Source organism: Amphiura filiformis, chromosome 16 (assembly GCF_039555335.1).
Source record: "Amphiura filiformis chromosome 16, Afil_fr2py, whole genome shotgun sequence".
In the NCBI taxonomy this organism is placed as follows: Eukaryota; Metazoa; Echinodermata; class Ophiuroidea; order Amphilepidida; family Amphiuridae; genus Amphiura; species Amphiura filiformis.
In genome coordinates, this window is record NC_092643.1 from 7,711,792 (window position 1) to 7,739,556 (window position 27,765).

The 27,765-nt window shown below is 36.7% G+C and overlaps 1 long non-coding RNA gene across 1 annotated transcript; it reads right to left on the reverse strand.

Moving 5' to 3' along the window:
• Positions 1 to 19,811: 19,811 nt before the first annotated feature.
• Positions 19,812 to 24,534, reverse strand: LOC140135480 (uncharacterized). The gene is made up of 5 exons (XR_011856522.1): positions 24,439 to 24,534; positions 23,854 to 24,006; positions 22,548 to 23,072; positions 21,550 to 21,679; positions 19,812 to 19,976 (listed from the first exon to the last, which is right to left on the reverse strand). It is a non-coding gene; the product is annotated as an uncharacterized lncRNA (long non-coding RNA).
• Positions 24,535 to 27,765: the final 3,231 nt, after the last annotated feature.

Consider the following 27,765-nt stretch of genomic DNA (forward strand, 5'->3'; position numbering starts at 1 on the left):
TTAGAACTATTTGCTGGCTTTCCTTTATATCAATGAGTTTCAGGATTTTTGGTTGGATTTACCACCAATTGTAAAATCAAGATGCTTTAAGAATTTCAATGAATTGGAATTTATCAACACTGTCAATAATATTGATTGGGACAACATTTGCTCTGTTGACAATGTAAACAATGCTCTAAACAAATTTGAAACCTTATTCACAGAAGCTTGTGATAAGCATGCACCATTTAAAGAGAAAAAAATTAAAGGGTATCTGCCAGAGTGGATCAATGGAGACTTTTTAAGACTGTGCAAAGATAGGGACTATTATTTTGCAAAGGCACATAAAACAAATAATCAAGAGGATTGGAAACAGGCAAAGTCACTCAGAAATAAAGTCAACAATATGAGGTTTTATCTGAAAAAAAGTTATTGTAATGATGCTATTATTAATAATATGCATGATAGTAAGAACTTATGGAAAACAATCAAGAAATTTATACCAAATAAGTCTTCAAGTGTACCAACTTCAATTTCCAATAAGGGCACATGTGTATCAAATGATAAAGCGATTGCCAATGAATTCAATGAGTACTTTACATCTATTGGTAATCAACTTGGCAAAAAATTTAATGAGTATGATAATATCAAATGTCCATGTAATAACGTGTGTTCTGGACAATATTGTAAAGTAAATAAGTTTAAATTTAATGAAATTACACCTGAATTTGTTTGTAATCATATTAGTAATATGCAAAATAACAAATCACCAGGATTGGATCAGTTTAATGTCAGGTTGTTGAAATTGGCTGGACCCTTCATTTCAAATAGTCTAGCTCATATCTGCAACCTGTCATTGAGTGGATCTACTTTTCCTGATGAATGGAAAAAAGCCAAGGTGACACCAATATTTAAGTCAGGTGATAAAACAGATGTAGGGAACTTTAGGCCCATTTCAGTATTGTCAATTCTATCTAAAATTATGGAAAGGGCTGTGCATGATCAATTGTATATGTATTTAACTAATGCAAGCCTACTGTCTAATGCTCAATCAGGTTTTCGTGCAAATCATTCCACTTCCACCACACTACTTGATGTTCAAGATTTCATTCTAAATAATATGGATGATGGATATGCTACAGGTGTAATATTTCTTGATTTAAAGAAAGCGTTTGATACAGTGAGCCATGAAATTCTTATTAACAAACTTCAGACGTATGGCATAGAGAACAGTGAACTTTTATGGTTTAAATCGTATTTGAGTAACAGATCGCAGACTGTTAGTGTAAACTCAACACTTTCTGCTCTATACTAGGCCCATTATTATTCATAATTTTTGTCAATTGCCTGCCTGATGTTGTTGGTTGTAATTGTAAAACTGTTATGTATGCTGATGACACATCATTAATGTGCAAAGCTAAGACTGTTTCTGATCTTCAAATGCAATTAGAGTCATGTCTAAGTAAAGTAGCTGATTGGTTCAAAGCTAACAAACTCACTTTAAATGTTGACAAAACTAAATTTATGATATTTGGCACAAAACATAAGCTTGAAAGGTTCAGTGAAATTCAACTTATAATAGTAACATTATTGAAAGAGTTGATGAATTTAAGTATCTAGGTGTAAAATTTGACTGTAACTTGTCCTGGTCAGCTCATGTTGATTATATGTGTAAGAATGTTTCAAAAAGAACTGGTATTATAAGGTGTGTAAAACACTTTCTTCCATTCCATACCACTGTAATGTTATCAAATGCCCTTGTTCTTCCTCACCTTGACTATGGAAGCACAGTTTGGTCAAATTTTTCAATTGAATTTCATAACAAATTACAGGTTCTTCATAATAATTTGGCCAGATCAATACTTTCTGCAGATATTAGAACACCAATAAATGAAAAATGGAAACACTTCAGTGGCTTAAACTAGATAATAGATGGCATAATCAATTATTATTGCTCATTTTTAAATGCTTAAGGAACTTAAGTCCATCATACTTATCTTCTCAATTTAACTTTGTACATGATATCCATACCCACCAAACTAGAAATCATAGTACAAATACATTGATTGTGCCAAAATTTAAATCAAATTCAGGGCTACGTACATTTCATGTGAGAGCAGCCTATGCATGGAATAATTTATCTCCGGTAGTTAGAGCAGAGTTGGAGAATATTTCAATAGGCCAATTCAAATCAAAAGTTTATCAAGCTCCTGTTTGAAAAGTTTATCCTTGAGTATATTGTAATTTTCATTCAATTTCATTATTATCACATAACTTTTTTGTTGTATTTCTAAATCTTGTGTAAATTTTAATTATGTCTGTATATATTATAATGTACTTTGTATGAGGGCCTGCTTGGAAAGCAGTGCTTGTCACTGAAGCTGTTTTACCCTCAATAAAGAAAGATTTCTATCTATTTCTATCTATAATTAATCCTGTAGGATGTTTTAAATGGAGACGAAATTAGGAAATAGATCAAGTGAGACTGGCCGTGTTTGTTACTTTGTCTTCCAACTTCATAATGTGTAGTTTGCAATCACCACAGTGGCGGATTTAAGCTGTCAGCAAGTCAGCAGTTGCTGACAAGGCCCCCTGTTATTTTGGCCAAAGGGCCCCTGCTTTTTTTTTTTTTTTTGTGCTTTGTTTTCTGCAAGGTTCAAAGGTGCGGAGCGGGTAGAATAGTAATGAAAAGGTTTATATGCCCATGCATGCAAGAGGACATTCTATTTATGCCCGCATTTATGATTCTTGAAAAGTTTCATTAAATTTTGCCCGTTTTGGCCACAGCAAGAGGTCAAGGGCCCCAGGGACCCAAATTTAATATTTGGAAATACAATTTCTATAGGATCAGGACTACGAATTGGTACCTAGAGCATTACACATTCTCAAAATACAAGTAGGTCATCTAGTATGGGTCCAGGGCCCCCAACATTAGATAAGCGTATCATCAATGCTGGCTCTAAAACTACAAAGGACCCCAGTATGTGCATAGGCGTAGATCCCGGGGGGATGGGGGGATTTATCCCCCCCCCCCCAATATTTTGCCAGGGGGGATGGTCCATACAATCATCCCCCCCCCCATGTTGACGCCTGATAATGGGTTTCTGACCAAATTAACCTCATATTTGCCCATTTTAGCCCCAAAAGTGCAAATTTTCACGCGCTTCGCGCGCATTTAAGCTACTTTTACACCATATTTCATCAGTTTAGCTTCAAAATAGCAAAAATTTTCGCGCGCTTCGCTCGCATTTATATTAGAAACTAATTCTGTCACCAAAGGGTGCTGGATTGACTATACTTCAAGATTTTTTTCCAACTTTATCCCCCCCCAATGTCAAAAAGAAATCTACGCTACTGCGTATGTGGACCGTGATGCACGAAAGGTCTTTCCCCTAAGATATGAATTTTGCCAATTTTGGCCCAGATAGCCAAGATCAAGAGTTCCCGGGGGCCCAAATGTCACTTGGCCCTGTGTTTTAACATTTATGGCCCTCTGCCCCAAGGCCTAAAATATTTTTTTAAAGTAATTTAAAGCAAATATAACAGTTCATAGTTCTGAGTTGGAACACCCAGCACTAGGGCAGTGTACCTTTACATGGGCACATGACCTCATAATGTCAAATATTATGGCTACAGGGTCCAAATGGGCCCAGGCCCAGGGCCCCCAAAATGTGTCCCCCAAGGCCAATTGCCCTGTGCGTCTTCCTTTTTAGACCTAAAACACCATGTTTTGGGCCAAAATAGGGTAAAATTGCATAATTTTGCCCGCGCGAAGCGCACACTGGCCCTATATATAGTAAAATTTGCCTTAATTTTGGGCTAAAACAGACTGATTATTTTCCGTGCTTCACCCGCAAATGTCATAGTAAAATCAAAAACAAAATATGCTCGGCTCTCTCTAAATTGTTATGCTTCTGCCGCAATACGTAAATCAAATTAAACTAAGCCACTTGAGTGCATATGGCCAATTCCATGCCAAAAGTGCCTTTTGTAACGTCCGTAACAAAACTTTGAAACATTATTGCTCAAAACAGGAGCATTTATTTCAAATTTGGTAATCATGCCTCCATAGATTGATGTCAGACCTACTTCAAGATAGTAAAGAAAAAAATCTGAGGAAGCACCTTGACAGTTTTTTTTTTCATTATGAAAAATATTACGGACGTTACATTTGAGATAAAATGTAACGTCCGTAACACTAAATCAACAGTGTAGGACCATACAGGAGTATTAATTTCAAACTTGCTTTTCATGTTTACATAGAATGGAGTCAGGGCTTGCTCAATATAGTTAACAGAAAAAAATCAAACACAGAACTGAATGGAGATTTAAGGATATGTACCATCTCACAAAAAGGCAGGCACTTTCACGTAACGTCCGTAACGCTCGTTTCTAATTTCTATAGCTAATTAACTAAGAAAGCCAAAACAAAATTGCTTCATTGTATTGAACATTAGAGTGTGTACTAGTAGCATACTAAGAAATAAAGTGTTATCCTAACCGCAAACATGTGTGCTATTCACTTAAAAGTTGCAAGTTGCATGTATCTGTAACATCCGTAACGGTGGAATTGGCCACATGCCTTCCTCACAGTGAGTTTTGGGCCCTCCTAATTTTGGCCAGGCCCAGGCCCCCCCCAAAAGGCAAATCCAGCCCTAAGGTGCATAGGCGTACATCCGGGTGTGTGATAAATCCCCCTTTTGCACCATGTTTTAACAGTTTAGTTTCAAAATGGCAACATTTTTCGCGCGCTTCGTGCGCATTTGTCACCAAAAGGTCCTGGATTTAAGATTTTTTCCAACCCCGTCCCCCCCAATGTCAACATTTACGCTTTGCACGACATTTACCAAATGTAGGCCTAGGCCTACATCAACTTTTATATAGCCTACTTCTAATAGTATAAAATGGAATCCGAATGAATGTTCGCACACTACGCGCATGTATCTCACTAATGATCACTACCAAATTTTGTTCTTGCCCTCCACATAACAAAAATTCTGGCACACTCCTGATTTCACAACTCTTTCCTATTAGGCCCCCACGATATTTTGTTGACAGGGCCCTTTTCCTTAAATCCGCCTCTGAATCACCATGGTCGTCATTTACATTGGACTTGCAGTTCAACATTCTCTTGTAGCATGTTTCTATTGAGTCCCCTGCATTTTACCAGTAAAACTGTTCGCGGCAAATAGCGGCGAAAGGCGGAAATGGTCAGTTTCCATTGTACGTTGTTTGCGGTAAACACTTTCGATGTACAGCATCGATAGACACACCTCAAAGTTTGCGGCGAAAGGTCATGCACTGGGGTCAATCCCCGGGTCAATCGCAAAGCATTGTGGATTTTTTGTAGTATTTTCTTAATTTTTTGGCTAAAATAATTTTCTGGCTATGTAGAGCTGCCGGCATATTTTTTTTACTACCATACACCATCATCTTAAAAAAGCTCCCACAGGCAGCAACTTGGGGTTAAAAGCACCTGTACCTGTTTCTGTGTGTTTACTTGTTTAGGGTAATAATTGCATCATTAGGCTTACTTGTTTAGGGTTGGGGAAAAGACAATTTCTTGTTTAGGGTAGCAAATCGTGCTACTTATACTTGTTTAGGGGTGCAAATTTCAGTATACTTGTTTAGGATGCTTTTTGAGAGTCCACGGATGCGCCTGATACCCCCTTCACCACTACAGTGGCCCCCCGGGCCAATTTTCTATGCTTTACCTCACTTGCTCGGCTCAAAAGTAAAAGGGGACATTTCTGACAGTAAAAGCTAACATTTTATGGAAAATATAAATACTAATCTATTTTGACAGAAATGTTATAATATGGCTTTAATAGGCCTACTGACTTTGGTGACAAAATGTGACGGGCAGAGGACCCGACTTCAAGCAAAATAATCACAGACCTATATAGATTGACCCAACTGCGATTTATGCATGGACCTACTATACATGCAATTTAACGTATTCCCTTCTCCTGTTCTCCCTTTTCTCTTCTTTCCTGCTGCCCCCCTGAATCCGCGCCTGCCTGCTAAAACATGTAGTTCTTTCAACCAATTTGTCATTCAAAGACACAAAAAACAAATCTTTAAAAGACCCATTTTCAGCAATCTCCATGACCACAGCCAGCGCTGTGAAAAGAAAATCGAGATCAATCTGTGACCAGATGACTGACTGTACATAGGCCCGGGCTGTAGGCCTATACCGGTTACAATAATTGGGCCGGCTCCGACCGGAAGTTCCAACAGGTGCTGTGTATGTGTTTATATATGTTTATTGTGCATTTCACATACGGCCACGCGTTTTAAACTCGCAACCCAAAAATGGTGGTTTTGTTACGCTTTTCCAAATCGAGACTTGTTCAAATTGTTATATCTCTGCTTAAACAAAAGGTATTGAAGTGTGTTTGGTGTCATTTTGTAGCTAAATGAGTGCCCTAACAGACCTCCAAAGGAGAATTGGTTATCAGCTAAGATAGTGGAGTTAGAGTTGTTTGAGTTCAGAATGACCAAGGTGGTGGATGAGGCGGTGGCGGATGAGGCGGTGGCGGTATGTGCAAAGTCTATGGGAAATAAAGATTTTGTGTGTGCGCGTTGAATCAACTGATCATATTGTTATGATCCTGTAGATCATGTTTGATAATAATTATGCACGATAATGGCCTATATAAGATTTGTCTTATATCATTAATTTATGACACTAAAACAAGAGTAGCTAATATTCAGGGTAAACAAATCAACCACAGATTCAGATCCAACTCCGACAAATAGTTTGGCGAGAGCAAATCATCCACAGATTCAGATCCAAGGACGTGCAATCCTACAAATAGTTTGGCGAGAACAAATCATCCACAGATTCAGATCCAAGGACGTGCAATCCTACAAATAGTTTGGCGAGTACAAACCCACAGATCTGGGCCCAGAAAATATTGGTGTGGATATCGCCTCAGGGTTACTCCAAAAAATGTGTGGTTGACCCGCCTGAAATCTGCAGTTTGACCCCTACAAAGTTTTGATCGTATGCTAATGAGCCATATATAAGCCACGTGCTTGGTAGAGTAATCATTCAGTTCAGAGTCTTTTGTTTATTCGAGTCGATTGTTTATTCAAGTATTCGCAGCATGTTCATGATCATATACGTTATAATAAAACCTTAAGTGAATCATCAATGTCTTGCTCTTAGTTGTCGTGTTTCTGTAGGCCTATATTATTAATAATCATTGTGATACTCCAAAATAAGGGTTCGCAACAATATCTTTGCATCCATATGGGCTACAGACATGGTTAAGAGCTCTTTTGAAAGATTATTAATTCTGCTAATTGTTTTTAATCATTTTTAACTCTTTATGATTGGTTTAGTCTATAAAATGCTAACTTTTATGTACAAAACTACCCGTTTTCATATTAAACACTGTAGTAAGCAATGCGGATGTCTTCAAAATCTAAAAGTTGCTGTAAATTTTTAATTACTTATCCTATCATAGTCAAAGTTTACATTTTCTGAGAGGAAATTTGATGAGGACTCTAAATATGGACTTACTTTTTGTGTATGGGTTAGGGGTAAAATGTTTCAGTTCAAAATATGTTGAATTGTAAAACTATTTGAACATATTTTGGGACACCCTGTATTCCGAGATTATCAAACAGCTGTGATTTTTTTCTTCCAAAGTCAGTAGGCTCCCCCTAACCTCTAACCAAATCAATGTTGTTTACTTTCAGTTTATAACTGCAAGTTAGTAATATAAGCAATGCATTAAGTGACCGATTTTTTATTTGGATTTTTTAATTCCACCCTGTATAACTTCAAGGTCACCCTGTACAATGAGTTGAAATGTGTATATTTAAATTGCTTTTGCCTTCAGCTTTCCAAAAATGTATACTTTTGCTAGTTTAGGGTTGATAGTTGTGGAGATATTCTAATTTGAAACTTGATTGGTGTAAAAATTCATAATATTTTGTGATGTAACGCTAAGGGTGGCGAGTTCAAAACACATGGCCATACATACTTTAGGTATCCCAGGCAAACCTTAGTTAACACATTTGCTAGTCAGCGAAATTCGCCGAGACCGGGGCCCAAACACATATTTACATAGAAATTTGAATTTTTTTCAAGAACAGGTCGGTGAAGGAAACCTACATAAATATGTTTTCTATACTTCACTTGACCCAAATATATAATTTTTATGGTGATGAGCCAGTCGCACATGGAATTTTAGAGGATTTTGATAACAGTTCCATTAAAAAAAGCTGCTATCGCCATGAGACTAAGATCTAGAAACACCCCTAAATGCCGTTTTTGGGGAATTTTGCTAGCTGAATCTTTTTGATGAAAGTCAATCTTTAACAAGATGTATCTTTGTTACGGAAAGTGCTATGACAAAAATGTTTTCAGTTTTGGCTTTCTTTACTCAAGGGCTTTAATTAATTGACATGTAAAATGATGCAGTTTGATGGCAAATTTGAATTCACCTAGCATACCTACACACTTAGCCATCGGTACGAAGAAATCGTTGCTCCAAAAATGATTGCAAATTACACATTTGTAATAATTTTTCACCACAAAATATCATAACAGGTGAGCAATGTATGAATATATGGAGTGGTCAAACAGGGTGTTAATTATTTTCAATATTAAAGGAGTATTTCGTGATCCTAGCATCCTCTATTTATGTCATTTTTCATTAGATAACCACGAAAAAACCTATTCCCAAAATTTCAGTTGATTGCGATTTTATGAAGTTATGCTCCATAGACAATGCATTGTAATTTCGTTCTGGTGCACCAGAACGAAATTCAAATTTCACGATATCTTTGCTAAACAAATTAATCTGCAAGAAATATTTTGTACATAAACATTATGTAGCCAGAGGTTTCCAGTGATATAAAAATCTCAACTTTTTTTGAGAAAAGTGGGGGATGAGGCGGTGGATCACAAAATGCCCTTTTAATATTCTGTGACATTTAAAAAAAAAAAAAAAGCGCAGTGATTTATAGTGCGCTAGGCGTTGATCCACAAGCTTCAGCACGCTTTACAGGTTGTCGCTGACCACTACGGCCCCACATCATTTAATAAACCATTAAACAACAAATCAGGGACTTTGCTGCTTCAAGAGCGCACACCCTAGACATTCCACAAATAACCATCGCAACCAGGATCAGCTCCCCGAGTTTCGTACGGGTTACAACGAGACAAATTAGCAGTAAGTTCCTTGTCCAGGGGAATTTCAAGCCAACTCAATTTTTCCACGAGGCGTACTAGGCAGTGGCGTAGCCAGTGGGGCGGTGCCCCCTGCTCGTCATGGCCATCGGTTTATGTAAGGCCGTCGGTAGACGGAAGGTGTTAGTGAAAAAAAATTGGGTTAACAATAGGCTATTATTCACCGGAAAAGGGGGATAATTCTCAAAAAAATGATTTAATGTTGATATCGCTTATTAGACCTAGATCCTGGCTACGCCACTGGTACTATAGGCACCACCAGGGTTCGAACCCGCAACCTATCGCACCATAGTCGAACGCCTTATCGATTGAGCTAACTTGACATTTATAATGAAAACAATTAACATTGAATATGCGTAACTGTTCCCTTGAGGTTAAGGCCAAGTGTTACAACGCCTTTGTTAGACCGATAGCAGAGTATGCCAGCTGTGTTTGGGATCCACACACTCAGCGCAACATCACCAAAGTTGAATCCATCCAACGTCAAGCAGCTCGCTTCGTCATGAATGACTACAGTAGAGAGAGCAGTGTCTCCGCCATGCTGGATGAGCTCAACTGGGATTCCCTACAACATCGACGTGCTGTGTCCAAAGTCACCATGATGCACAGAATCACCAATGGGCTGATCGGCATCCCTCAAACCCAGCTGAAGCCATTAGAAACACATACCAGAGGCAACAGTAGGCGCTTCCACATACCAAACTCCAGAACTACTATGATGAAGGGCACATTCTTTCCAGACACCATCCGTCTATGGAACTCGCTCCCTCAACATGTAGTCGACTCTCCATCCACAGACGTCTTCAAGGCCAGAGCTGGAGACGTCACCTTCTACTAGCGCAGCCATCCACAACAATATTTTATTCCTGTATATAATTGTCACTGCACCTACCCTGATAACACAATGCCGTCGGCCCGACGTTGGCGACTGGTCGGCGAAGTCGGCAAGGGGTCGGGGTCCTGCTGAAGTAGTCGGGCGGACATCGGCCCTCCGTCACTAAGTGAACGTCGGCCTGCTGACTTTGGGGCGACGTCGGGTTGGGGTCGACCCTCGTCACTAAGTGAATGTCGGCTCGCTGACTTTGGGGCGACGTCGGGTTGAGGTCGGTGAAATTCGGTGAATGAGTGCCGACCTATAACGTTGTATGGATCGTCGACACGGCGTCCATGACAGAAGCAAAGATGATAGGGGCCTATATTTATTTATTATTATTATTATTATTATTGTTCTTTAATAATTAATGTTATTATTATATTAGTGTTAATTATTATTATTTTTAATTATTATCGTTGTTGTTTTTCTTGTGAATTGTTCTCTTTTTTTTTATTGACCTTAAAATTGCGTGTGATATGGTTATAGGCCTACGTGTTGGGCCAATGTTATTAATCCATCCATTGACCAAATTTTTTATTTTTACATGTATATTACTTTATAAAGAAAACAAATCAACAAATTTAGTAAATGTTATCAATATTTACAGTAAATTTGATCAAAATATTGCTTATATTAACTTAAAACACTTCATCAAATATAGAATCCTCGGTAGCTCAATCGGTAGAGCACCAGATTTATAAACCGAAGGTCCCTGGTTCGAATCCCGGTAGGTCCATTAAGGTAAGTGACTTGTGTAATTTAAGCTAGGAAATTTGTGTTCGTTGTAAAATAGAGAGAAGGTAAGTGTAAGACTCGGTGTAAGCGGAGTATACGCTACTAAATAATATTTTTGATTTATTTTTCGTCTCATTGGGCTAACTTGCCAATCGTTGGATCGACGTTGGATAATGGTTGGTCCAACGTAGTTCCAAGGTCGGGCCGACCGCCGACGTTGTTGAAGTCGGGTTAGGGTCGGCACTGGCTTTTAAGCAGTCGGCATTACGTCGGCCGGTGGTCGAACCGAAGTCGGGCCGACCTCGTCGGCAGGACATATACCCAATGAGCAGCCGACATCTGAGCCGACGTTCAGCCACCGTCCATGGCGACCAATACCCGACGTCGGGCCAACCACTTTGTGTTATCAGGGTACCAGCTCCACGCTCTTCCACATCAAACTTTTTTATCCTGTACATATATGCTGTTCAAGTGGAGCATGTTTTGCACCTGTATGTCTACAAATCAACCAATGTGCGTCGATACTCTTTTGAGGTTTTGCACAGTACCGGAAGAAGAAGAAGCATATGTATGGCACCTGCTACGAGAACATCAAACGTTCGAAATTTGTACAACTGGGCCTATACATTCAAAGGCTTCACATGTTCAGCGTTTACAATTCGATTCATCCCCGGGGATTCATCACTCAATCATCATAGCAATGAAACTGAAGTCAATTCGTATATTCCCCATACTTACAAACTACTGCAACTACTTTAATCTCGTTTGTTCTCCGTCTAAAGGTGACTCTTTTAAACAAAATCGCCCCAAAAAATCACAATTTCGCACAAGTTTACTTCATAAACTTTTAATTAGCATCAACGCTACATTTACGCATGCGCAGATGGGCAAACTACTATATACAGCTTGTCGATTTACATCTAGGGAGCACACCACTAAATAAATGTCAGGCCTGATAAATGGACTTATAAAGTTATAGATATTACGAAGTTCCCCTCTGGGCTTACAACAGCGACCCCTGTTATATTTTCATTCCAGGGCTCAATGCCCGGTGGACCTGAGCGCCACTATTATATTGTCTATTAAGAGTATTATTTATATTTCTTTTTAAATATATTGTAAATATTTGTACTTGTAACTTGTAAGTTTCAGATTACAACTTTAATTGTAAATATTTATATGTGTAACTTCAATATTAACTATACCAGTTTGTTTGGTGAATGTTAATAAAACATATTGATTATTGATAAATGTCTAGGCTAATAAATGTCCTGATTCAATATATCATATAGGCCTACACGTAAAATACAAGAGTAATTTTTCCTGGATTTCCTTACAAAGTATAGGTAAAAAGAATGAAATATGCTTTTTTTAGCTAAGTGTTATGCCGCTATTTTTCATAACTTAGCATAATTATGGGGATAGAAATCTGTATATGAATGATGTACGCATACAAATGAATAAAAATCAGCCCGAAAATTTCAATTAGATTAAAATTTAAAATGAGCAGATATTGGCATAAGCATTCATAAATTTGCATAAGTGTGCATAAATTAATATAATTATGGGTCTAGAAATCTATAGGAATGGTGTAGGCATATGCATACAAAATTATTCGAAATCAGCCTAAAGTTTCAATTAAATTAACCATTAAAATGAACAGACACTATCATAATCAAGCATAAATTTGCATAATTGTGCAGAAATTTACATAATTATGGGGATAGAAATCTGTATATGAATGATGTACGCATACAAATGAATAAAAATCAGCCTAAAATTTCAATTAGATTAAAATTTAAAATGAGCAGATATTGGTATAATCATGCATAAATTTGCATAAGTGTGCATAACTTAACATAATTATGGGTCTAGAAATTATAAGAATGGTGTACGCATACAAAATTATTCCACATCAGCCTAAAATTCCAATTAAATTAACCATTAAAATGAGCAGAAATGATCATAATCATGCATAAATTTGCATAATTGTGCAGAAATTTACATAATTATGGGGATAGAAATCTGTATATGAATGATGTAGGCCTACCCATAAAAATGAATAAAAATCAGCCTAAAATTTCAACGAGATTAAAATTTAAAATGAGCAGATATTGGCATAAGCATGCATAGATTTGCATAAGTGTGCATAAATTTACATAATTGTGGGGCTAGAAATCTAATGGAATGGTGTATGCATACAAAATTATTCCAAATCAGCCTAAAATTTCAATTAAATTAACCATTAAAATGAGCAGAAATGATCATAATCAAGCATAAATTTGCATACTTGTGCAGAAATTTACGTAATTATGGGGATAGAAATCTGTATATGAATGATGTACGCATACAAATTAATAAAATTAGCCTAAAATTTCAATAAGATTAAAATTTAAAATGAGCAGATATTGGCATAATCATGCATAAATTTGCATAAGTGTAATTAACATAATTATGGGTCTAGAAATCTATAGGAATGGTGTACGCATACAAAATTATTCCAAATCAGCCTAAAATTTCAATTAAATTAACCATTAAAATGAGCAGAAATTATCATAATCATGCATAAATTTGCATAATTGTGCAGAAATTTACATAATTATGGGCACAGAAATCTGTATATGAATGATGTACGCATTCAAATGAATAAAAATCGGCCTAAAATTTCAATAAGATTAAAATTTAAAATGAGCAGATTTTGGCATAATCATGCATAAATTTGCATAAATTAATATAATTATGGGTCTAGAAATCTATAGGAATGGTGTACGCATACAAAATTATTCCAAATCAGCCTAAAATTTCAATTAAATTAACCATTAAAATGAGCAGAAATTATCATAATCATAAATTTGCATAATTATGCATAAATTTACATAATTATGGGGATAGAAATCTGTATATGAATGATGTACGCATACAAATTTTTAAAAATCGGCCTAAAATTTCAATTAAAGATGAGCATTAAAATGAACAGAAATTAAGCATTTTTTATTATTTGTGCATAAATTTACATTTTTGTGGGGATAGAAAATTATTCAAAATCGGCCTAAAATTTCAAACTAACCATTAAAATGAGCAGAAATTGGCATAATCATGAATAAATTTACATACTTATGGGCCTAGAAATAAATAAGCATATGATGCATACATTTACATAATTATGGTGATAGAAATCTGTATGAATGATGCAGGCATGCAAATTATTAAAAATCAGCATAAAATTTCAATTAAAAATGAGCAGAAATATAACAATCATGCATAAATTTAAATAATTATGCCAACTGAGCCTAAAAATCTGCATTATTTTTGTAATTTTTCAAACACTAAAGATGGGATATTTATCCACATTTAATGCATATTATTCCAAATTGGAGGCGACACAGAAGAATCACAATAAGATATTATGCCAAGTTAACATGAATATTTTATTACATAAAATAAGAGAAAACATTTATAAACACAAACAATATTTGAAATATTTACATACAAATATGGATATGTTATGAAAACTTTGCTTTCCTATTTGGTATGGTACTATTATGTGCAGCAGGAAATGTGTGGAGAAACATGATTTCATGTAACGCAATTCTATAGCAGGTATATACAGTTGTGGAGCTTAAAAGTCATAAACATCTACCAAAGAGTAATTACCCCCCCCCCCCTTAAGGGATGGGGTATGAAAGTTTGGACAGTATTTATTGTGGGACATTAGAGCACATCAGACATCAAATTGTATTCTGAATACGAAGAATGTCCTTCTGGTATCAAATAATTTTGATTTTTTGGAATTCGTAATGTAATTCACATTTTATGGCAAATGATTAAAAATTTAACAGTACTCGAAGTAAACTTTAAAAAAATCTGATGATTTATACTTAAAGTGTATGTGTAGGCGGGATGAAAAGCCGACGATCAATTGAAAATTTTGACCTTTCAATTGAACGTCGGCTTTTCCTCCCAGCTACATACACTTTAAGAATATATCATTAGATTTATAAAATTTACTTTGAGGACTGTTATATATCAAAAATGTGAAAAATATCAAATTTTAATAATTTGTCATAAAATTTGTATTATATCTTGAATTAAAAAAAATGAAAATTAATTGATATCAGGAAGACATTCTTCGTATTCAGAATGCAATTCGATATGTCTGATGTGCTCTCATGTCCCACAAAACGCCGATTCCAGATCCCTTATGCATTTGAAGCAGAATTTATTTCTGTGCATTATGACAACCTCATTCGAGAAATGGTAAAAAAAAAAATGCACTTGTACGGAGATGGTGATGGGTTCAATGCACGCCCATGCACCTTCGGGACTCCTGCATTAGCTGCATCAACATCTCAGTATGTAGGCCTATGCACTATTTTGTACAATTTCACTCCCAACAAGTGATACATGTTTATTGAACAATGAACAATGAGTATTCTATTTAGCAATATTTCATTAATTAGATGTTATAATGATGTTAGACATTAATGACTGTGCATCATTTGTTTTGCTGGTATTGTGAAAAATTTGCTTTTGGAACCGAGAAATATCCTGATGAGCACAGCCCCTAAGGATATTCCAAGGTCCAAGCAAAATATTTCAATTTTTCACAATACCCTGAAAAATAACTGATGTAAACTCATTCAAAACACTCATGTCACTTTCAATTTATTTGAATAAAAAAAACTACAATTTTAACTTTACCTTTAATTTAAAAAATGAATAGCTGACAGTGCTTAATTATGGAATGGACATGTACAAAATATAGTAGTTGTGAGCATGCAAATTGTGTGTTTGTTTTGTTTCGGAAAAAAAAAATACTGTCTTGAATAAAAAAATCCAGAAAATGTGAAATCTGGGTCGGTCAGGCCCATTGAACAGGGTATGTCCGTATGCACAAAATAAGTCTTACTTTAGACTTGAACTAACTATGGAGGTTAGACTTGGGGAAGGATCCCTTTAATCTTTTCTTTTCCTCCTTAACTTCTAACCAAGTCCAAAAATTAAACTGTATCCATTTGATATTAAACTGCATGTATTTGCCCTTAATTAGGGGTTCATTCATAGGATTGAGGGCATGATTGCTGTTTATGCCCGAGGCATGAGCCGAGCCTCAATCCTATGAATGAACCCCGTTCATACATACCTAACATTCTTCGCAATTCAATACAGTTGAAAATAATAAGGGTTTACAAGTTTAAATAACATTTCCATACCGTTTTCCTTCATAAATTGGAAGAAAATGAGTAGGCCTACTTGCAGGAAGCAGCTCGGCTCATGAGGTCAACGGCTGGGAGTCAACGCGTGATACTGCGTCATCTTTTAAGCTCCACTAGCAAATCGTGGATCATGTTAATTGGGTTCCAAAGCTGCGTCATGCAGCTTGTTTATGCCCTGCGTACTGGTCATAAACGGAATTTATGACCAGCAAAAAAGGGCCCAAATCCAATCAGAAACATCGTTATATTGTGAGTATGTATGTATGAACAAGAAATAATATGGAATAAGGTATGTAAATACCAAAAAGTTACTTCTTCTTCTTCCTATATATACGTGCATACCTCAAATTGAGTATTGTCGCACGGGCTTAACATGCAGTTTTTTTACCTAGGCTATGCACGATCCTGGAACCTAGGATTGATTGCAGATATCAGAACCGGGGATGGTCCCCCTTCTCTTTTTGAATAGCTCTGACACTTAACATGCACAGGGTTTGACTCTTCCTGTACACGGGACCAACGGCTTTACGTGACTTCCGAATCACGGACGAAGCACATACACTACCTATATCTGCACGTGATAAGCAGTGTATGGGGGCGAGAAGAAATTCTTCAATTAAATTCTGAAATTAAATACTGAACTGAATTGAAGGATTCCTGACCATATAGGAACTTTTTGGGAGGGAAGAGAATTTTCACCTAAGGCAAGCCCAAGGCTCGAACCCTCGTCGATCGTATCTCCCGGCCGGCAGCGCAACGCCTGAACCACTCGGCCATCTCGCCCTCACAGAACTACTTCTCCACAGAACTAACCACCATAATTAGACAAGGTCTTAAGGTAGACCGGGTCTAAGTTGTTTTGTGCATACTGACCTAAGGGATTGTGATTAGGGACCAATCATGTATTAGATTTAAATATCCCTAAATATGTGGGTACTGGGTACTGAATTGTTACCCTACATTTACAGCGCAGCAGAAACGACTCGATAAAGGTGAAAGGATTAAAATGCAGGTGACGGTGAATGCAAGGTAATGCAAGGTGCTCAATATAAACACGCTAAATGAAACAGATTATAACAGATTATAACTATTCTTTCTAAACCTTTCACATATTATGGTGATAATCTCAAAAATCTACTAAAGTTGGATCTTTTTAGTTGTTGAAGTTGAAGTTGATAATAGGCCTAACTGTAATTAATGCAACAATATTTTCAGATAAGGCCAAAAAAGGTTTGTCTCAAAGCTCACAAGTTCTTTGAAAACAAATGCTAAATGTGATTTCTTTTTTTATTATTTTATTATTTTTACTATTCCCTACTCGGTATTTTGATGGTATTTTGAGAAAAACCTAAAAAACTTTGGTTTTTTTATACATTTTTTTTCAAATCTCTGGATTTTACAAATGCGCGCGCAAGCTTTGAGACAAACCTTTTTCTTTAACAACTTTTGTTAGAACCATATTTATTTTATTTTTAAAACAACCACATTAAAACAGTCCACACTTGAAGAATTTTGTCAGTTGAAACATGATATCACATATGTTTAAAAAGAAATCGGAATGGCTGAGAAATTAAAACGTGAATGACTTTTGGGTTGATTCAAAACGTTGCAGCATCATTTGCCATGTAAAAGGATATGTTTTGACAATGCAAAATGCTCCTCCAAAATGGAAAGATCAGCATGATCAGGAATCATTCTATGGCACATGTGCGCCACTGACTTAGAACGGAACGTACTTGGCTCTATTAACACCTCATATTCAATTTGAATTTGCAACTTTTGAAATGTCAAATTATATCAAAGGGATGCATTTTTGGCTGCCACCACTAGCAAGTCAGAAAATCCACCTTTTGTCAAGAAGCGATCGATTACTTGACTTTTGACTTGAATCTTAAATCTTAAATTCTGCAGGAAATTCAAGACAAAATCAAAACATGGACTTTATCTCTTTTTCATAATGTCTAGGAATAAATACCAGACCCATTTGAAGAGGTAGGAGGTCATTTCAAGTTATTCTTAACTCACATGGTTTAGGAATAGAGAAAACTCCTTAACCAAGTGACATGGTGATGATTTGAAATTACCTCCACTTGAAATGAGTCTGGTATTTATTCCTAGCTAGGGTGCATTACATTATATTATGAAATATTATTAGTAAGGTTTTCTGGTCATTTTAAGTCAAAAGAATGAGGTAAAATGAAAGAAATACCACTTACTATCTGAACTATGCCCGGGAACTATGTTGTTCTGTGGGTGGTTTTAATGTCTTTAATTAAGACTAATTATAAAATTGCTCTGTTTTCCTACTAGTCCAATGAAATTGGCTAAATCCAATTAGCATTACAAATATGCTGAAATATCAGGTTTGAAAAAAATTAGCCAATTCATTTTAAAAGATTGTACATTATGGCTTTAATATTGTTGTAGGAACTAACAAAAATATGTTCCAAACTACTTCTTCAAATATACTAAAATGCTTGAATAACAATTCTAGTTTACTATACATTTAAAGCGGGATTCAATCATGTTTCATTGTTGTTCATCACCGATTAACAATGATGCATCCGCATGGTTTACTTCGCGAGGGCAGCTTTAGCTCGTAGTAAACCACACAGACGCGGCGAATGCGAGTTGTTAATCTGTGCTGAACAATGGTGAAACATAGTTTCAACAACGAAAACAAGCTAAAGATCATTAAATTCACATGATTCTTTCACTCTGAATGTCAGCTTGTCATTGTGACTCAATCAGTTGATATTATAGCAATAAAACTGAAGAACAAAGCAGTAATGTTTAGCTGGCTGCTACCTCCATGTTACGCAAAAGTTCCAGGCATGATGAATTTTACGTGCTAATGCGTAATATGCAACCTGGCGTTCACTTATATGCTATTGGACTGTGGATTCATCACCGATTAACAACGCTTGGCTCCTGTACAAACGTAGGAAGAGTTGTTGAAGACTTGATCCAAGCACAATGATGAGAATATAATGTCAGGAAATAAAATGAAGTGGCGAGTTGCTGACAATTCTTTATTGTGATCACATTACATATAAATGGTTCACAGGTTCTAAGTTCCCTTAAGTTGTTCATAAACTTTGAAAATATTCTACAAATTATAGTAATCTCTCTTTATTGAGGGTAAAAAATAAATTATTGGTGGTCGGTTTTATTTTACACATGGTCCAATTCACAATGTCAAACATTGCATCAAAGTTTGGAACATTTTAATTTCACAAAGCTTGCAGAATGTATTCTACAGTATGTCAGACTTGCTGGATTGTTTGAAAGTTGAATGGACCAAAGTGCAACTTTCAATCAAAACTGCATCTTTTCTTACATGAGCCATTGTGACCAAACAATGTGTGGCCAAAAATGCTTATGATAATTAATAATTTGTTAATTAGGAGGGAACTGGTGAACCCTCTATTTCAAAATCTTTCATTTTCATGAACGTCAACTATAATCATCATCGATTACACTCAACTTGGCATCCCAGCCAATGACAACTCTCTTGGCAGTTAGGTCAGAGGTCAAAATGCTTTTGTCATCTGCTTTGATCCAATCAAAACTTGATTTGACTTGATTTGCTTCTTTTGGGAGTCTTGTTAGATGTTCAAACCACTTTGGTCTCTTGCTTTGTTTATTTCACTCCATTTGCTGCCATGGCCAGTCTCTTTCTCCTCTTTATATCATCTGATGTGTCCAGATAAGTGCCTAAATATTTGCATTTTTCCCATGCAGTCTCACCATTCCTTTTTATTTTGTGTTGTTTAACCTTGTGCACCGACTCAGACAACTCATACAACGACTAGTTTCTCAGCACTTCAGAACTTTTCACTTTCCACTTTTTGCAATGATGAAGGTCAGGTGAAGGCACCTTATGCATGATAGAAAAAACAGAGAAGTTTGCAGAAAATTGCCAACTATATACAATGTAGATCACCTTATACGCCAGGCATCTCTGAAATAAAACACATTTTAAAAGCTTAGTCAAATTTTTATTTTAAAAAGTCAGATCCAGTTCATATTTGTATAAGGATTAATAATCAAGACCATATATTTTCTGTTTCTAACCTTTTCTAATGTATTTCTTTAAGAATCTTGCCACTTTTTCATTTTTTAAATTCTTGTTTGCTTGGAAGGTATCAAGAGATGCACTCTGCAGACATCAACAATTTTGATTTTGTATCATATATCATACATTTGGATCCTTGTACTAGCTGCAGTTAACTAAGAACTGTTTTGTTTCCATTTAAAAAAACTATTTTGACTTTGCAAACAGCTAATTAACATGGTATCAATTGCAGTATTTTTTGCTATCTACTGCTGATAGCAATGACAAATTACACATCACTAGCTTGATGCATTACTGCATTTTTTCGCTTTATTTACAAATGTTTTTCTTATGTATTGAATAATACAAAGTAGTTTTAAAATATTGCTTGGATTTGAAAAACAACTGCATGATTCTTGTGGGTTTTGTTTTTTATTTATTTTATTTATTCGTTATTTATTCAGGAAATTCCATCAATACAAATGTACTTGTCTCCCTGGAAGACCTGATTATAATTATATATACATGAACATGATAATAACAAGATAGAAATATATATTATACAGAATGAAAGAACCAAACATGATACAAAACAAAATGCAGCATTGTTGAGCTCAAATTATTATACAATTTAACTTACAGACCAATTGCATTTTTGAATTCACTCAAACTCATTGAATTAAAATTTCATTTATTGAATTTGAAGGGACTGGGGAAGACATTGTGTTTCACTTTAATTTATAAATTATCACTTGCTTCATCAGGCCCTGCTCATTAACTGATTTGTTGGATATTTCAACAAAATAAAAATGTATTCAGTGTTCTGATTTTAGTTTGGATGGAATGATTTAGAATTGATATATTTTACTCCATCAACGCTAAACTGAATATATTAAGCAAGTTTATGCATGTACTATGTATTAGGTATAGTTTGCATGTTAGTCACTTGGAAAGCAACCTTTATCCAAATCCAGGTCGATCCTTCATGTAATTATTTCGTGTAAACTAATCCTAACCCTAATCCTAACCCAAACCCTAATCCTAAACTAACCCTAACCCTAATTTCGTGTATAATTACATGAAGGAGTAACCCAAATCCACACCACCCCTGTTAGAATTTGCAAATATCTTCCACAGGGGATATCAATTTCAAATGGAATGAACACATTCAGCAGCAGCTCCATTTGGATTTCATACACCCTCTGAGAAAGATTTAACCTTAATCTTCCACTGAAGGAGGATGAGTTTCAAATAGAGCTGCTAATGTACATGTTTCTGGCATTTGAAATTCATAACCCCCCTTGTGGTAGATATTTCCCAAATCTTCCACATGGGTAGTGTGGATATTGAATGGAATATATGGCCTAATACATAGATAATGCCTTGATTAACTTTGACACGAAAAAAAGGAAAGAATCTTGTAGATTCTAAGCCTAAAAAGCCTGAATTGAAAAAGTTGCAAAAACTACATGTATCTCACCAGGAATTCCACAGATCATTCTAACAAAATGATCAAGGTTAATGGATACCGCCTAACAGAAAGATGCCAATGTTGCAGTTGGTGCAGTTCTTTGACCCAGAACCTATGGAATTTCCCAGGTAGAAGAATGCTGCAAGGCAAAAAAATACAAAGCTTGTCAGTAGCCATAGCAGAAGTACATTTAATACAAGACAGGCTGATGATTCCAATATAATTATGTGGTGTTGTTGCCACTGAGTATGTAAATATGTAAACATTCCAAAGTTTGCTAGAGGTGCATGGTTTTCTCCATATTTCTCCATGGATGAGGAAGCTATGTGCAAAACTTGCTATTCGTTCACCACGAAATTTTCCTTTCCCCGTACAATTTAATTTCACAAATTTGAGGTTTTCCATGCAATTCTCTATGAAATGTTAATGAAAACGGTCCTTTTTTGAAGCGTCACAGCCATGCCAATCATTTGCGAATTCTTATAGTTTTGCATATTAATGAATCATCATGCCAAAATAATGTTTGTCTTCACATGTATGAAGAAACTTTGATCTGTTGGAACAGCACACAAGTGCATTTAATACTAGTTGGGGAAGTACAGTAGGGGTGAAAATAGTGATTCTGTATGCAACCTTGTCAAATGTAGGGACACGCCAAATAGAGGGCGGTTTTTCAAAATGGCCACCAAAATGCCTAAAACAATTGCAACAAATTGTGTGATAATGTTAAAAGAATTCTTCCTGTGTGTTTCATGTGTGTTTTATGTGTAAAAGCTCCACACAATTTGCTATTTTTTTCTACACAAATTATTTGTCCATGAACACAATGCCACAAATATGATCAACAAACCTCTACACTCACTGACTGGTTCAAGCGTGTAATCATGAACCATGATCAGTGGTAGACTTCACTTTGTTGAAAGTGAAAGCATGCAATGGGCTATTCCATTTAAAATCCAAACCTCCTGTGAAAGATTTTGGAAATATCTTCCACTTAACTTACTTACTTAATTTATTTCGAGTGGTGTCCTCAAACTTTTTGTTCTCCATTGCTATCCTGAAGTCTGCTGCTTCCAATCGAGCGTCATCATTCAGAATGTCTACATAAGTTATAGTGGTCTTCCAGATTTCCGCCTCCCATCCAATGAACCATTTTTAATGTGGGCTCCTCACTTCTACTGATCTTGTGGCTTATTTTTGGAAGATCTCCTAGGTATTTGAAATCATCGACCCCCTCTAGTACTACACCGTCATTTGTTGTGATGCTTTCTCTCTTGTTATTGTAAGACATGAACTTTGTTTTACTTCCATTCATCTTCAGGCCCACTATTGCCGCTGAAGTCTCAACTCTGTGAAGCAGTTCTTGTTGTTTTCCTCAGACAACAGTGCAATGTCGTCAGCAAAATCAAAGTCTGTCACCACCACCGGTACAACTCTCCTGCTCCACCTCTTTTCAAGGTGGAATCCTAGCTCCTCTTCGCTTCCATCAATAGTCATTCTCAGTGCAAAGTTTCCACATTTACCTCCACAGTCTACATAGAAAAGAACATTAAAATTCATTTAAGACCTGCTGCTCATTTTTGACAAAAAGCAATTGTCAAAAGTTTTACCATTTGAATATATCTTTTCATTCAACTTTTAAAATCTCATTAGATTTATTGGAATGACATATGGTTCAAGATCAGGCATGCAACCCAACCAAAGTCATATAAAATCAAAGGCATATCTGTATACTTCCCCTTAAACTGTTAAGGCTCCCAGCACTTTAAAGCATACACTTTCTGCAAGATAAGGGTCAGGAGAATCTAAATTTAATCTAAACAAATAACAAATAAACATTGCAAAAGCGGCATCTAAATAAGAAAAATGGCCTATAATGAAAACACAAATATTTATATGTGAATACAGATTAAACATCGAGTTATATTATTACATAGTGTAGTTTTGAATGCTACCAGACTCTAGAACAGATGATGTGAGGTTATTCCACTCTGATATGGTATTTAGAAAGGAACTGTATTTGTACACATTTGATGATACTCTCATGGACCGGAACTTCAGGGGATGATATTGTCTAGAAGTCTTTTAAGCCTTTTCAAATGTATTTCTTGAATTTAAAGTTTCCCATTTTAAAGTTTGTCTGGAAAGTCATATCAGGAGATTCCTATTTACAGATACACACCCTTGTGTTTGTTCATCTTCAAATTGACTGAAATACTTTGAATCAAAATACAATCAAAGAAAGATTAGTAATATTTCTGCAAGCATTTTTGGTCTGCAAAATTTAAGACAATTAATGATTATGCTTTTTACCTCATCCAGTTTTGTCCACTTATATAGTAAAGAGAGAGCAGTGGGACTATCATGCTCCTTAGGTCATCAGTCTTCTTGAACACTGTTGAGATGTGTAGCAAACTCCTTTATTTTGATGCCTTAGCAATAGGTGTGGAAAGATGCCTGTAGGCCCTAAATGAAAGATTGAAAAGAAAAAAACAATATTAAACAATGTATTCTTTTTATCAGTATATTTCTACCTATATTTCTATCCAATAGCTTTGATAAACAAAGCAAGAAATGGACAAAAAATAGTGCAAGAGGAAGGACAGAAGGCCACTCCCGAACACAATTTTGTAAAATTTTACTCTTACCCCTTACTTTGTGAGAAAGGAAATTGGAATTCCAATCTCAAGCCCAGATGCAAAGGCTGTTATGTTATACCCCCTATGGGCCTGCCAGAAAGCCCTCTCAGCCTGCCTAAAGATCCCCCAATTTTAACGACCCATGGCTCATAATTATTGCACACATAAAGAACATGCATCATTGGCTTAGTTATGAGTACACAATTAAACAACTTGTTTGTTTTCAACAACAACATCTTCTATGAACATTTTTGTATACCTTAAAGTCAATCGCCTTTAGTGTATCTATTGGTTAACTGCATGTAGAGTGCTATAGCAAAAACACGCATTGGCCACAGTTGTTGAATGCTGTGTTATTCACTGCTGCATCCAGGCGCGTAGCAAGCGGGGGGACATGGTGGACGAAGTCCATGGTCCCCGAGGGTTCAGGGCCCGGAGCACAAAAGCGAGAATTAAATAAGGGCTGATAATGGAGAGCAGGGCCGGATGTTTATACCATTGCGCCAGATGGGCCCGGCTCCAGGGCCCCAACATTTTTGGGGCCCCAAAATTGCCCCATGCATCTTTCTTTTAACCCCAATAACAACATGTTTTTGGTCAAAATAGGGCAAACTTGTAAAATTTTCCGCGCTTCGCCCAAATTCAATTGGCTGAATTCATATTGATCTGGAGCCAAAATAGTCTGAAATTGAATTGAACAAAATATGTTAGTCCCCCTTTAGTTAAACCAAAACTTGGCCATGAGTGACTCACTTGACATCATGCACATGCCTTCCACGGCACGTGAGTTCAGGGCCTCCAAATGTTGGCCTGGCCCAGGGCCCCCATAAGGTAGGCTAAATCCCGCCCTGGTTAAAAGGGCCCGTACTGCTCCTTGTCCATGGGCCCCTGATGCTCTTGCTATGCCCCTGGCTGCATCATACTCTGCCATATCAAGCCAGTCATCTTTGTCATCTTTTTATGGATTGTCATCTTCATCAAAACTGGGATTGCCTGCCTGAGGAAATTAAATCTGTAATTTCAAATAATTCAAAGTGTATTAATAATTTTAATCTAACTAGTCATGACAAATGAAACTAAGTATTACAGGAAATTTGGAAGTAATGCATCATATAATTTTGCTTTTTCTATTGTAAAGATTAGTTAGTATTTAATACTAAGCAAGCTCGGTCCCTGTGTGTGATTGTGATTTACTATATCCAACATATTAAGTACATTTGATAACATAACCACCTTAAATGCTGCTTTCATGTTACACAGTGTAACATCAGGGGTGTTGAAAAATAAATTTTGCTGGTATGGCCCGATTTACCTTTTGCTGGCACCTGTGCATGGCAACATAATTGCCACCCTGGCTAATTGGATTTATGACATCCCTTCCCCACAACTGTAACCCAAGTTTTTTCCAAGCTGTCCCACTACCAGGAAAAAAGCACACGAAAATTTGAAAAAGTGTGTGCGTAGTGCACGAAAGTTTGCTATTTCAATGTTAAAATTTGGAGATGAACCAGAGTCACCGAGTCAGTGATCAAAATTTCCAAATCGTCCACTGATCTGCTACTAATAAAAAGAACATTAACAAATATGCATGAAACATGCGAAAAAATTGTAACTTTAAATGCTGAAATCGTGCCAAAGGAAAATGCATAGGCGTTTTACAACTTTGGTTACTTTTGTACCGTTATTTTGATCCAGCTGAGGTTTTTTCAGGCATGAGAGGAGTTGCCCTAGCACTCATAATGATTAAGGCTTACATATAGAAAGGATGGAATTATAATATTTTTAAGATTCATGTTTAAGTTTGAGATGAAAAAAAGGAATTTCCAATGGGACGCCTCACAGATCTACTGACAGAATGGCTTTACCAATCCAATGGGACGCCTCACAGATCTACTGACAGAATGGCTTTACCAATCCAATGGGACGCCTCACAGATCTACTGACAGAATGGCTTTACCAATCCAATGGGACGCCTCACAGATCTACTGACAGAATGGCTTTACCAATCCAATGGGACGCCTCACAGATCTACTGACAGAATGGCTTTACCAATCCAATGGGACGTCTCACAGATCTACTGACAGAATGGCTTTACCAATCCAATGGGACGCCTCACAGATCTACTGACAGAATGGCTTTACCAATCCAATGGGACGCCTCACAGATCTACTGACAGAATGGCTTTACCAATCCAATGGGACGCCTCACAGATCTACTGACAGAATGGCTTTACCAATCCAATGGGACGCCTCACAGATCTACTGACAGAATGGCTTTACCAATCCAATGGGACGCCTCACAGATCTACTGACAGAATGGCTTTACCAATCCAATGGGACGTCTCACAGATCTACTGACAGAATGGCTTTACCAATCCAATGGGACGCCTCACAGATCTACTGACAGAATGGCTTTACCAATCCAATGGGACGCCTCACAGATCTACTGACAGAATGGCTTTACCAATCCAATGGGACGCCTCACAGATCTACTGACAGAATGGCTTTACCAATCCAATGGGACGTCTCACAGATCTACTGACAGAATGGCTTTACCAATCCAATGGGACGTCTCTACTGACAGAATGGCTTTACCAATCCAATGGGACGTCTCACAGATCTACTGACAGAATGGCTTTACCAATCCAATGGGACGTCTCACAGATCTACTGACAGAATGGCTTTACCAATCCAATGGGACGTCTCACAGATCTACTGACAGAATGGCTTTACCAATCCAATGGGACGTCTCACAGATCTACTGAGAGAATGGCTTTACCAAGATAAATGCACTTTGTGGCAATTCAGCACTTTTGATAAGTTAAAGATATGAAAAAGGAGAGAAGATGAACAAAGAAGTCACTTGGCACCCCGGGATTCGAACTTTTGACCCCCCCTCTTGCATGCCAACCACATGATTACGGACAGGTAGCTACAGAGGTTATCACTGCATGGGCAGCAATTCTGTGAGCATATAACACTTAGGGTGATTGTGTCATCGCAGACCCTGGATTCATGAATGCGCAGCATTTTTCATTGTGGTATTTTGTGGATTTTGTAAAATTTGTCAGAACATTTCTATCATTAGTAGGAGAGGACACTGACACATGCAGTGCCGGATTTACCTTTTTGGGGGCCTTAAGCCAGGCCAAAATTCGGAGGCCCCCAATCTCCATGTGAGGAAGGCATATGTATTCAACTAGCCAGGTTTTTTAAAGGTAAGGGTGCATACTTTTAGAGGCCTAAGATCAATAGTGCCAGAGACAAGCATATTTTATTCCTATTTGAGACATTTGCATGTGAAGTACACAGAAAATTTTATATATTTCAGACAATTTAAGCTAAAAATAAAGGTAAAAAAACTTTCTTTGTCCACATCAGCTCAACGCCTGGCCAACATCATTGTAGGCCAACAATATAGCGGCCCAAATTACAAACTTATTGTAGTTTTTATCCCCTCGCTCTCATGGTGATGTGAGAGACACTCATACTCTAACCCCTTGTACCACACCCCCTCCTCCCCTTCTCTCTTCCTTTCTCTTTTCCCTTTTTTCGAGATCGCCAGGGGGTGTCAAGAACACTTTTCA